Here is a 13849-nt window from a genome sequence, read left to right on the forward strand (position 1 = left end):
CAAAACATAAGGGTGCATGGGCGTACGCATATCAATGTATATATACATTGATAATTGTATATAACTGATAGCAAAAAACAGTATACAAACTCATATAAACATATCAGTATACACATATCGTATATATATACACACATCAGTCCATACACAACACGTAAATATATGCAGTATATATATCTATGTGTGTATGAGTGCGAGTGCTAATGTGAGTGTGAGTGTGTATACTACATAAATCAGTGTATATATATGTTAATAATTGTTTAAACTGATACATCAATGTATAAAGAAATATTTAAATTAGTGCATTCTACAAATACGGTTATGTACTTTACATATACACATCGTATATATACAAACATCACACACAAATATCAACATATTGTTTACATACGAATATTAATATATATAGCTGATAACTAACGTATTTAGTAATATGCATCAATATATATATATATATACACAAAAAACAATGGTATATATTGTTATACATCAATACGTATACAATTTGTGCTAATAATTTGTCTATATCACTGATAATAATATATGGTCTTAAATATTAGTGTACATATAAACCCTTTATACATATGCATATGAGTGTTCTTATATACACACATCAGTACAAACAACACATACATATATGTAGTATATATATCTATGAATGTAAGTGTGAGTGTGTAATTGTTTGTATATGTTGTGTGAATGAGACTGTGCGTGTGGATGTGTGTGTGTGTGTGTGTATAGTATATAAATCAGTGTACAAATACGTTAATAACTATATAAACTGATAATAAGTATATATAGTCATGTACATCAATGACATTCTTGCAACATATATATACGATGACAACAATATAAACTGATAATAAGTATCTATATGGTCATATGTATCAATATATATATAAATGTATGTACGCACTATCAATGCCTAAGGGTGCATGTATATACGCATATCAAGTGTATATATCATTGATAGCAAATTTATACATACTCACATGTATGTACGCATATCAAGTGTATGTATCATTGATAGCAAGTTTATACACACTCGCATACATATATCAGTATATATATACAGTTGATAAGTGTCTACATGGTCATATATATCAGTCCATATAGAATGTATGTTTTAGTGAATCCATACATAGTATATCAGTACTTATCAACGCGTAAGGGTGCATTTGCGGGGGCATAACAGTATATATACACATTGACAATTGTATATTACACATAACAAGCAACTATATACATACACGCACAAACATATTAGTATATACATATCGTATATATACACACATCAGTCCATACACAACACGCACATATATAGTATATAAATTAGTGCGTGTGAGTGTGTGTATGTTTGTGTGAATGTGTGTGAGTATGAGTGTGTAGTATATAAATCAGAGTACATATACATTAATAACTGTTTAAATTGATAATAAGTGCACATATGATCATATACACACATTAGTATATACATATCATATATATACAGACATCACGCACACACACACATATATCAATGTATTTTTTATACATTAATAATTGTATATATAACTGATAACTAATGTATTATATGGTTATATGCATCAGTATAGATATATACGCTGAAAACAATAACATATATTGTTATACATCAATACATATACAAATTTACAATTATGCACTTTTCACATACACACATTAGTATATACACATCATATATATACAGACATCACGCACACACACACATATATCAATGTATTTTTTATACATTAATAATTGTATTTATAACTGATAACTAATGTATTATATGGTTATATGCATCAGTATAGATATATATGCTGAAAACAATAGTATATATTGTTATACGTCAATACATACACAAATTGTGCTAATAATTATATATATCACTGTTAATAAGTATACACATGGTCTTATACATTAGTTTATATATAAACCGCTTATACATATGCATATGAGCTTATATATAAACATATCAGTGTACATATATACTAATAACAGTATAAACTGAAAATATGTATCTATATGGTCATATATAAATATGTAAATAGAAATGTATAAAATTACATTGAAAACATTGATATGTATTGCTATTCATCAACACGTACACAAATTGTGATAATAAATATATACATGATCTTATACATTAGTGTACATATAAACCATTTATATATATGCATATGAGTGTGTGTACAAACATATCAACACACATATACGTTAATAACTGTATAAACTGATAACGGTGTATATAGAAATATATGTCAACGCCATCAATGTGTAAGGGTGCATGTGCATACACATATCAGCGTATATATAACTGATAGCAATTTTATACATATACACAAACATATCGGTATGTACATATCGCATATATAGACACATAAACTGCTAATAAGGGTGTCTATATGATCATATATATCAGTGTATATAGAATTCATGTATTAATGTATACATACACAGTATATATGTATTTATCAACGCGTAAGGATGCATGTTCATGCGCATATAAATGTATATATACATTGATAATTGTATATAACGGATAGCAAGCAACTGTATATATACATGTATAAAATATCAGTATATACATATCGTACATATATACACATCAGTCCATACACAACACGCATATATATGTGGTATATATATCTATGAGTGTGAATGTGAGTGGGAGTGTGAGTGTGAATATAAGTGTAGTATATAAATCAGTGTACATATAAGTTAACAACTGTATAAACTGATAATAAGTGTATATATGGTTATATACATCAATGTATATAGAAACATTTATATTAGTGCATTGTATATAAACAGTTATGCACTTTACATACAAACATATCAATATATATGCTCATCGGATATATATATATAAAACACACACACATACGCTAATAACAGTATAAATTGACAATAAGTGTTTATATGGTCATATATATCAGTGTATATAGAAATGTATGTATGCACTATCAATATGAAAATGTGCATGTACGTACGCATAGCAGTCTATATATCAGTGATAGTAAGTTTATACATACATGCATAAACATATCAGTATATATATATCGTATGTACATACACATATATATATATAGCCAGCTAATAAGTGTTTATATGGTTATATATATATTAATGTATCTAAACGGCATGTATTAGTGTAAACATACAAAATATATAGGCACTTATCAATGTACAAAACTAATAGCAAGCAACTATATACATACACGCATAAATATATCAATATATACATATTGTATATATACACACATCATACCAAACATTACAGTGTGAGTGTGTGTGTGTGTGTGTGAGTGTGAGGGTGAGTGTAAGTGTGTGAGTGTGAGTGTTGAGTGTGAGTGTGTGTGTGTATGAGTGTGGGTGTGAGTGTATGTGTGTGTAGTATATAAATCAGTACACATATACGTCAATAACTATATAAACTGATAATAAATGTAAAAATGGTAATATACATCAAGGTATATAGAAATATATATATTAGTGCACTGTATATATATAGTTATGTACTTTACACATACACATATATCCGTATATATACATCATATATATACTGACATCACACAGATACATACACACATAACAATGTATTTTTTACACACTAATAACTGTATATGTAGCTGATAACTAATGTATTGTATAGTTAAGAAAAAGTTAATAAAATTGCAAACCACAAGTAAAGCTCCAAAAAATTCACTCCATATTTGCAAGAAAGATGCAAGAGTGTGTGTCAAGAAAAAGTTCATTTTTTGAAGCTTTACTAGTGGTTTGCAATTTTATTCACTCCATATTTGCATAAAAGAAGGAAGAGCAGTACAATACTAGAGAAGAAAGAACCATTAAGCAAATCAAGCTTGCAAGATCAAGATCGCAAATATCGAAGAACGTAAAGAGCTCCGCCTCAATGATAAGTTGCTTCCATGCTTGTTGATTTACAAGCAAACTCGATGAAGATGAAGCTCATCAATAATAATAAAAACTAGTACAAATAAGATAAAAAATTTAGATGGACTATCACAATTGGGTATTTAGCATATTCGATTCATCAAGGGAAAAAACCCATTTTTATGCCTAATTCATACAAAGTAATCTGGAAATTCACGTAGGCTTGTCAGATTAGAGGTGATATCTAAAACAAATAATCTTTAAAATAATCAAAAAGGAGGGGAGGGGAGGGGAGGGGGGGGGATCTGTACATTTACCTTCTTGGCTGCACAGCCACCTATGCATTCATATACATATCAATGTGAATGTGAGTTTGAGAGTGTGTGTGGGTGTGAGTGTGTCAGTGTGTGCGCGTGTCAGTGTCAGTGTGTATGTGTGTGTGTGAGTCTATGTGAGTGTGTGAATGTGAGTGTGAGTGAGTGTGAGTATGAGTGTGAGTGTGTGTGTGTTACGAAAAAGTTACTTAATAAAATTGCAAACCACGAATAAAGCTCAAGAAAATTCACTCCCTATTTGCATGAAAGAAGAAAGAGTGTGTGTTAAGAAAAAGTTACTTAATAAAGATGCAAACCACAAGTAAATCTCCAAAAAATTCACTCTAGAAGAAAAATTCACTCCATATTTACATGAAAGAAACAAGAGCAATACTTTACTAAAGATATTTTCATTTACCTTATGGGCTGCAATAGCCACCTGTGCATTCATATACATATCAATGTGCATATACGCTAATAATTGTATAAACTGATAAAAAGTGTCAATATAGTCATATATATCAGTGTATATAAAAACGTATAAACTGATAAAAAGTGTCAATAGGGTCATATATATCAGTGTATATAAAAATGTACATATGCACTATCAATGTGTAAAGGTATAAATGCGTACGCATATCAATGTATATATAACAGACAACAAATTTATACATACACGCATAAACATATCAGTATATACATATCGTATATATACACACTGTATATATATGAACTGCTAATATATGTCAATGTGGTTAAATATATCAATGTATATAGCATGCATCATAGACAGTATATATGCACTTATCAACGCATAAAGGTATACAATGATTATTGTATATAATTGATAGCAAGAAACTGTATATATACACGCATAAACATATCAATATATACATATCGTATATATATAGACATCAGTCCATATACAACACGCAAACATGTGTAGTATATATCAATGAGTGTGAATGTGAGTGTCAGTGTGTGTGAGTGAGTGTGAGTGTGAGTGTGAGTGTGAGTGTGAGTGTGTGAGTGTGAGTGTGAACGTGAGTGTCAGTGTGTGAGTGTCAGTGTGAGTGTATATGTGAGTGTGTGTGTGTGTGTGTGTGAGTGTGAGTGTGAGTGTGAGTGTGAGTGTGTGTGTGGTGTGGGTGTGCGTATGTTAAAAAAAAGTCAATAAAATTACAAACCACAAGTAAAACTCCAAAAAATTCACTCTATATTTGCATAAAAGAAGCAAGAGTGTGTGTGTGTCAAGAAAAAGTTACTTGATAAAATTACAAACCACAAGTAAAGCTCCTGAAAATTCACTCCATATTTGCATGAAAGAAGCAAGAGCAGTAAGTATTATACCAGAGAAGAAAGAACCATTAAGCAAATCAAGCTTGCAAGATCAAGATCTCAAATATCGAATAACGTAAAGAGATCCGCCTTGATGATAAGTTACTTTCATATTTGCCGATTTACACGTAAACTCGATAGAGATGAAGCACATCAATGATAATAAAAACAAGTACAAATAAGAAAAAAAAAATTGATGGACTACTACAATTGGGTATTTTAGCATACCCAATTCATCAAGAGAAGAAACCCATTCTTACACCTAATTCTATACAAATTAATATGGAATTTCGCCTAGGTTTATCTGATTAGAGGTGATAGCCAGAAGAATTAATCTCCATCTTTAATGCCTGATTTTATCATAGTTTAGAAAATTACATAGGGAAGGAAAAATCATACACAGGGACGATAATGATTCGAAGGGTAAGAATTGAGAGGAAAATAATAAAAAAGGGCGAAGCGGGGAGGGGGGAGGGAGGGGGATCAGTTTATTTACCTTATTGGCTTCAACATCCATTTGTGCATTCATAAACATATCAACGTACATCTACATTAAAAACTATATAAACTAGTAAAAAGTATCGATATAGCCACATATATCAGTGTATTTAAAAATGTAAATGTATGTATGCAATATCAATGCTTAAGGGTGCATGTGCGTACACATATCAGTATATATATAACTGATAGCAAGTTTATACATACATGCAGAAACATATCAGTATATACAAATCGTATATATACACACTGTATACATACACAGTATATATCCACTTATCAACGCGTAAGGGTGCATGTAAATGCATATCAATGTATATAACAGATAGCAAGTAACTGTATCCATACAAACATATCAGTATATACATATCATATGTATACACACATCAATCCATACACAACACGCACACATGTGAGTATATATATATGTGAGTGTGAGTGTGTGTGTAATATATAAATCAGTGTATATATGCGTTAATAGCTGCATAAACTGATAATAAGTGTATATAAGATCATATATATCAATGTATAAAGAAATTTATACATTAATGTACTGTATATAAAACTTTATGCACTTTACACATACACACATATCAAATATATACACATCGTATATATACAGATATCACACACACACATATCAATGTATTTTTTACACACTAATAACTGTATATATTACAAATAACTAATGTATTGTATGCTTTATACACATCAATATATATACACTGAAAACAATGATATATATTGCTATACATATATGCAAACAAATTGAGCTAATAACTGTATACATCACAGATAATAAGTACATATATGATCTTATACATTAGTGCATATATAAACCCTTTATAAATATGCATAGGAGTGCGTATATACATTTCAGTGTACATATACACTCATTACTGTATAAACAAATAATAAGTTTCTATATGGTCATATATATCAGTGTATATAAAAATGTATGTATGCACTATCAATGCGTAAAGGTGCATATGCGTCGCATATCAGTGTACATATAACTAATAGCAAGTTTATATATACACGTATAAACATATCAATATATACATATCCTTTATATGCACACTGAATATATCAGTATATACATGTTGTTTATATGTACATTGTGAGCGTGAGAGCGAGTGTGAGTGTGAATGTGTGTGTGAGTGTGTGTGTGTGTAAGTGAGTGTGAGTTTTAGTTTGTGTGTGTATGTGTGTGTGAGTGTGTGTGTGAGTGCGTGGTGTGTGTTGTGTGTGTGTGTGTACGTGTTAAGAAAAAGTGACTTAATAAAATTGCAAACCACAAGTAAAGCTCTAAAAAATTTACTCCGTATTTGCATGACAGAGGCAAGAGCAATACTATACTACAGAAGAAAGAACCATTAAGCAAATCAAGCTTTCAAGTTCAAGCTCTCAAATATCAAAAAACGTAAAAAGATCCGCCTCGATGATAAGTTGCATTCATGCTTGTTGAATTACACGCAAACTCAATGAAGATGAAGCTCATCAACAATAATAAAAACAAGTACAGATATATGATAAAAACTTAGATGGACTATCACACTTGGGTATTTTAGCATACCTAATACATCAAGAGAAGAAACCCATTCTTATGCCTAATTCTATACAGAGTAATATGGAATTTTGCCTCGGCTTATTTGATTAGAGGTGATAGCCAAAAGAAATAATCTCCTTCTTTACTACCTGATTTTATCACAATTTGGAAATTGTATATGGTAGGAAAAATCATTCACAGAGAAGATAATGATTCGAATGGTAAGAATTGAGAGGAAAATAATCAAAAAGGAGGGGGCAGGGGGATCTGTCCCTTTACCTTGTTAGCTGCAACTGCCACTTGTGCTTTCATATACATATCAATGTATATCTACGCTAATAACTGTATAAATTGATAAAAAGCGTATATATGGTCATAAACATCGGTGTATATAAAAATCTATATATGCACTATTAATGCGTAAGGGTGCATGTGCATACGCATGTCAGTGTATATATAACAGACAAGTTTATACATACACGCATAAACATATCAGTATATACATATCGTATATATACACACTGTATATATATAAACTGTCAATATATGTCCTCATGGTCATACATATCAATGTATAAAGAATGCATGTATTAGTGTATACATACACAATATATATACACTTAACAACGTATAAAGGTGCATGTGCGTGCATATATTAGTGCATACATATATTGATAATTGTATATAACTGATAACAAGCAATTGTGTACATACACAACAATATCAGTATATACATATTGTATTATATATACACACATCAGTCCATACACCACGCATGTGTAGTATATATATCTATGAGTGTGAGTGTGTGTGAGTGAGTGCCGGTGTGTGTGTGGGTGAGTGAGTGCCAGTGTGTGTGTAGTATACATATATGCTAATAACTGTATAAACTGATAAATACTGTATATATCGTCATATATACTAATGTATATATTAATGTACTGTATATATACAGTTACGCACTTTAAACATACACATCAATATATACACAGCGTATATATACAGACATCACACGCATACATACACATATCAATGTATTTTTTACACACTAATAACTATATATGTAGCAGATAACTAATGTATTGTATGGTTATATGCATCAGTATATATATATATACTAAAAACAATGGTCTATATTGCTATACATCTATTCGTACATAAATTGAACGAATAACTGTATATATCACTGATAATAAGTATATACATGGTCTTTTACATAAGTGTACATATAAACCCTTTATACATATGCATATGAATGTGCGTATATACATTTCATTGTACATATACACTAATAACTGTATAAACTGATAATAAGTGTTATATATGGTCATATATATCAGTGTATACAGAAATGAATGTATGCACTATCAATGCGTGAGGGTGCCCATGTGTGTCGCATATTAGTGCATATATAACTGATAGCAAGGTTATACATACACATAAACATATCAATAAATACATATCATTTAACGCACACCGTATATACATATAAACTACTAATAATAGTCAATATGGTCAAATATATCAGTATATATAGAATGCATGTATTAGTGTATACATACACATTATATATGCACTTATCCACGCGTTAGGGTACATGTGCGTACGCATAACAGTGCATATATACATCGATAATTGTATATAACTGATAGCAAGCAACTGTATACATATACGTAAAAACATATGCATATACATATCGTAAATATACACACATCAGTCCATACACACCACGCATATATGTAGTATACATATCTGTGAGTGTCAGTGTCAGTGCTAGTGTCTGTGTGAGTGTGAGTGTGAGTGTGTGTATGAGTGTGTGTTTGTGTGCATATATGTGTGTGTGTAGTATATAAATCAGTGAACATATAGGTTACTAACCGTATAAACTGATAATAAGTATATATATGGTCATATACATCAATGTATATAGAAATGTATATATTTTAACACACAAATAAATGTATATATACAATTATGCATTTTACACACTATGCACTATACACACAAACATCTCAATATATACTCATCGCATCTATACAGCACCGCACACACACATCAATATTATTTTTACACACTAATAACTATATATATATAGTAGATAAAAAATGTGCGAGTGTGAGTATGAGTGTGAGTGTGAGTGTGAGTGTGTGAGTATGTGTGTAGTATATAAATCAGTGTACATATACGTTAATAAATTTATAAACTAATAACAAGTACATATATGGTCATATACATCAATGTATATAGAAATATAAACATTAAATGCATTGTATATATACAGTTATTTACACAGTATAAAACAGTGTACATATACTTTAATAAATTTATAAACTAATAATAAATGTATATATGGTCATATACATCAATGTATATAAAAATATAAACATTAAATGCATTGTATATATACAGTTATTTATACATACACAGAAATCCGAACATACACTTCGTATATATACAGACATCACACACACATATCAATGTACTTTTACACACTAATAACTGTACATATAACCGATAACTAATGTATTCTATGCTTATATACATCAATACGTAAACATATAGAGCTAATAACTGTATATATCACTGATAATAAGTATATACATGGTCTTATACATTAGTGTGAGTGTGAGTGTGAGTGTGAGTGTGAGTATGTGTGCGTGGTGTGTGTGAAAAGAAAAAGTTAATAAAATTGCAAACCACAAATCAAGCTCCAGAAAATTCACTCCATATTTGCATGGATGAAGCAAAAGTGTGTGTTACGAAAAAGTTAATAAAATTGCATACCACAGGTAAAGCTCCAGAAATTTCACTCCATATTTGCATGAAAGAAGCAAAAGCAGACTATAATAGAGAAGAGAGAACCATCAAGACGATCAAGCTTGCAATATCAAGATCTCAAATATTGAATAACGTCAAGAGATCCACCTCTATGATAAGTTACTTTCATGCTTGTTGATTTACAAGAAAACTCAATGAAAATGAAGCTCATCAATAATAATGAAAACAAGTACAAATAAGATAAAAAATTTACATGGACTATCACAATAGGGTATTTAGCATACCCAATTCACCAAGAGAAGAAACCCATTCTTATGCCTAATTCTACACAAAGTAATAAGGAATTGCGCCAAGGCTAATCAAATTACAGGTGATAGTATATATATTTGTCAATGTGAGTGTGAGTGTGAGTGTGAAAGAAGCAAGAGCAGTAATATATCACTCCATATTTGCATGAAAGAAGCAAGAGCAATGCTATACTACAGAAAAAGAACCATTAAGCAAATCAAGCTTGCAAGATCAAGATCTCAAATATCGAATAACGTAAAGAGATCCACCTTGATGATAAATTGCTTTCATGCTTGTTGATTTACAAGAAAACTCAATGAAGATGAAGCTCATCAATAATAATAAAAACAAGTACAAATAAGATAAAAAATTTACATGGACTATCACAATAGGGTATTTAGCATACCCAATTCATCAAGAGAAGAAACCCATTCTTATGCTTAATTCTATACAAAGTAATAAGGAATTTCGCCAAGGCTAATCAAATTACAGGTGATAGTATATATATTTGTCAGTGTGAGTGTGAGTGTGAGTGAGTGTGAGTGTGAGTGTGAGTGAGTGTGAGTGTGAGTGTGAGTGTGAGTGTGAGTGTGAGTGTGAGTGTGAGTGTGAGTGTGAGTGTGAGTGTGAGTGAGTGTGAGTGTGAGTGTGAGTGTGAGTGTGAGTGTGAGTGTGCGTGAGCGTGAGCGTGAGCGTGAGAGTGAGAGTGAGAGTGAGAGTGAGAGTGAGAGTGAGTGAGAGTGTGAGTGTGAGTGTGAGTGAGTGTCAGCGTCAGTGTCAGTGTCAGTGTGAGTGAGTGTCAGTGTCAGTGTCAGTGTCAGTGTCAGTGTCAGTGTCAGTGTCAGTGTCAGTGTCAGTGCGAGTGCGAGTGTAAGTGTGTGGGTCTGAGTGTGTGTGTGTATGAGTGAGTGAGTGAGTGTGAGTGTGAGGATGAGAGTGAGTGTGAGTGTGAGTGTGAGTGCGTGTGTGTGTAGTATATAAATTAGTGTACATATACGTTAATAAAGGTATAAACTAATAATGAATATATATGGTCATATACATCAATGTATATATATGTATATATTAATGCAGTGTATATATAAATGTATATATTAATGCACTATATATATACATTTATGCACTTTACACATTCACACAAATCCGTATATACACATCGTATACATACATACATCACACACACACATATCAATGTAAGTTTGCACACTAATAACTGCATATAAGTTGATAACTAATGTATTGTATGGTTATATGCAGCGGTATATATATATACTCTGAAAAGAATGGTATATATTGATATACATCAATACATACACAAATTGAGCTAATAATTATATATATATCAAAGATAATAAGTATGTATATACATGGGCTTTATATATTAGTGCATATATAAACCCATTATACATATGCATGTGAGTGTGAGAGTATATACATATCAGTGTACATAAACACCAATAACTGTATAAACTGATAAGAAGTATCCATATGGGCATATATATCAGTGTATATAAAAATGTATATGCATTATCAATGAGTAAGGGTGCATGTGCGTGCGGATATCAATATACATATAACTCATAAGAAGTTTATAGATACACGCATAAACATATCAATATATACATGTCGTAAATATGCACATTGTATATATATGTAAAGTGCTAAGAAGTGTTTATATGGTTATATATATCAGTGTATATAATATGCATGTATTAATGTAAATATACACAGTATATATGCACTTATCAACACGTAAGGGTGCATGTGCATACACGTATCAGTGTATACATATATTGACAATTGTATATAACTGATAGCAAGCAATTATATACATACATGCATAAACATATCATCGTATATATACACACATCAGTCCATACACAACACTCATATAAGTGTATTATATATCTAAGTGTGAGTGTGAGTGTTAGTGTGACTGTGTGTTAATGTGTGTGACTATGTGGGTGTGAGAGTGTGTGAGTGAGTGAGTGTGTGAGTGTGAGCAAGAGCGTGTGAGCGTGAGCGTGTGTGTGTGTGTGTGTGTGTGAGTGAGTGTGAGTGTGAGTGTGTGTGTGTGTGTGTGTGTGTGAGAGAGTGTGTGTGTGTATGTGGGGTGTATGTGTGTGTTAAGAAAAAGTTACTTAATGAAATTGAAAACCACAAGTAATACTCCAAAAAATTCATTCCATATTTGCATGAAAGAAGCAAGAATGTGTGTGTGTTAAGAAAAAGTTACTTAAAAAATTACAAACCACAAGTAAAGTTTCAGAAAATTCACTTCATTTTTGCATGAAAAAAGCAAGAGAAATATTATACTAGAGAAGAAAGAACCATTAATCAAATCCAGCTTGCAAGATCAAGATAAGAAAGAACCATTAATCAAATCCAGCTTGCAAGATCAAGATAAGAAAGAACCATTAATCAAATCCAGCTTGCAAGATCAAGATCTCAAATATCCAATAACGTAAAGAGATCCACCCCGATGATAAGTTGCTTTCATGCTTGTTGCTTTACAAGCAAACTCGATGAAGATGAAGCTCATCAATAATAATAGAAACAAGTACAAATAAGACATAAAATTTAGATGGACTATCACAATTGGGTATTTAGCATACCCAATTCATCAAGAGAAGAAACCCATTTTTATGCCTAATTCTATACAAAGCAATATCAAAATTCACCAAGGCTTATCTGATAAGAGGTGATAGCCAGAAGAAATAATCTCCTTGAAGGCTTGAATTTATCACAATTTGGAAAATTGTATACGGAAAAATCATTCACATGGAAGAAAATGATTCGAATGAAAAGAATTGAGAGGAAAATAATCAAAAAAGAAGGGGGGGATATGTTCAACCTTATTGGCTGCAACAGCCACCTGTGCATTCATATACATATCAATGTACATCTACGCTAATAACAATAGAAACTGTTAAAAAGTGTATATATGGTCTATATCAGTGTACATAAAAATGTATATATGCGCAATCAATGCGTAAGGGTGCATGTGCGTGCATGTGCGTAAGGGTGCATGTGCGTGCATGATAGCCAGAAGAAATAATCTCCTTGAAGGCTTGAATTTATCATAGTTTGGAAAATTGTATACGGAAAAATCATTCACATGGAAGATAATGATTCGAATGAAAAAAATTGAGAGGAAAATAATCAAAAAAGAAGGGGGGGGATATGT

General features: G+C 31.0%; 1 long non-coding RNA gene across 15 annotated transcripts in view; it reads right to left on the minus strand.

Moving 5' to 3' along the window:
• The window catches only part of LOC110006477 (uncharacterized), an 82284-nt gene that overhangs the window by 63513 nt on the left and 4922 nt on the right, over positions 1–13849 (minus strand). Inside the window, exon 3 of one of the 15 annotated variants that reach the window (XR_016048278.1) lies at positions 552–6096. The exons of the other annotated variants lie outside the window; for them this stretch is intronic. This is a non-coding gene — a long non-coding RNA (uncharacterized LOC110006477). Of the gene's footprint in view, positions 1–551; positions 6097–13849 lie in introns of those variants that run through there. 15 annotated transcript variants of the gene reach the window in all.

Source organism: Amborella trichopoda, chromosome 13 (assembly GCF_054954075.1).
Source record: "Amborella trichopoda isolate Santa Cruz 75 chromosome 13, AtrichopodaSantaCruz75HAP2 v2.0, whole genome shotgun sequence".
Lineage (NCBI taxonomy): Eukaryota > Viridiplantae > Streptophyta > Magnoliopsida > Amborellales > Amborellaceae > Amborella > Amborella trichopoda.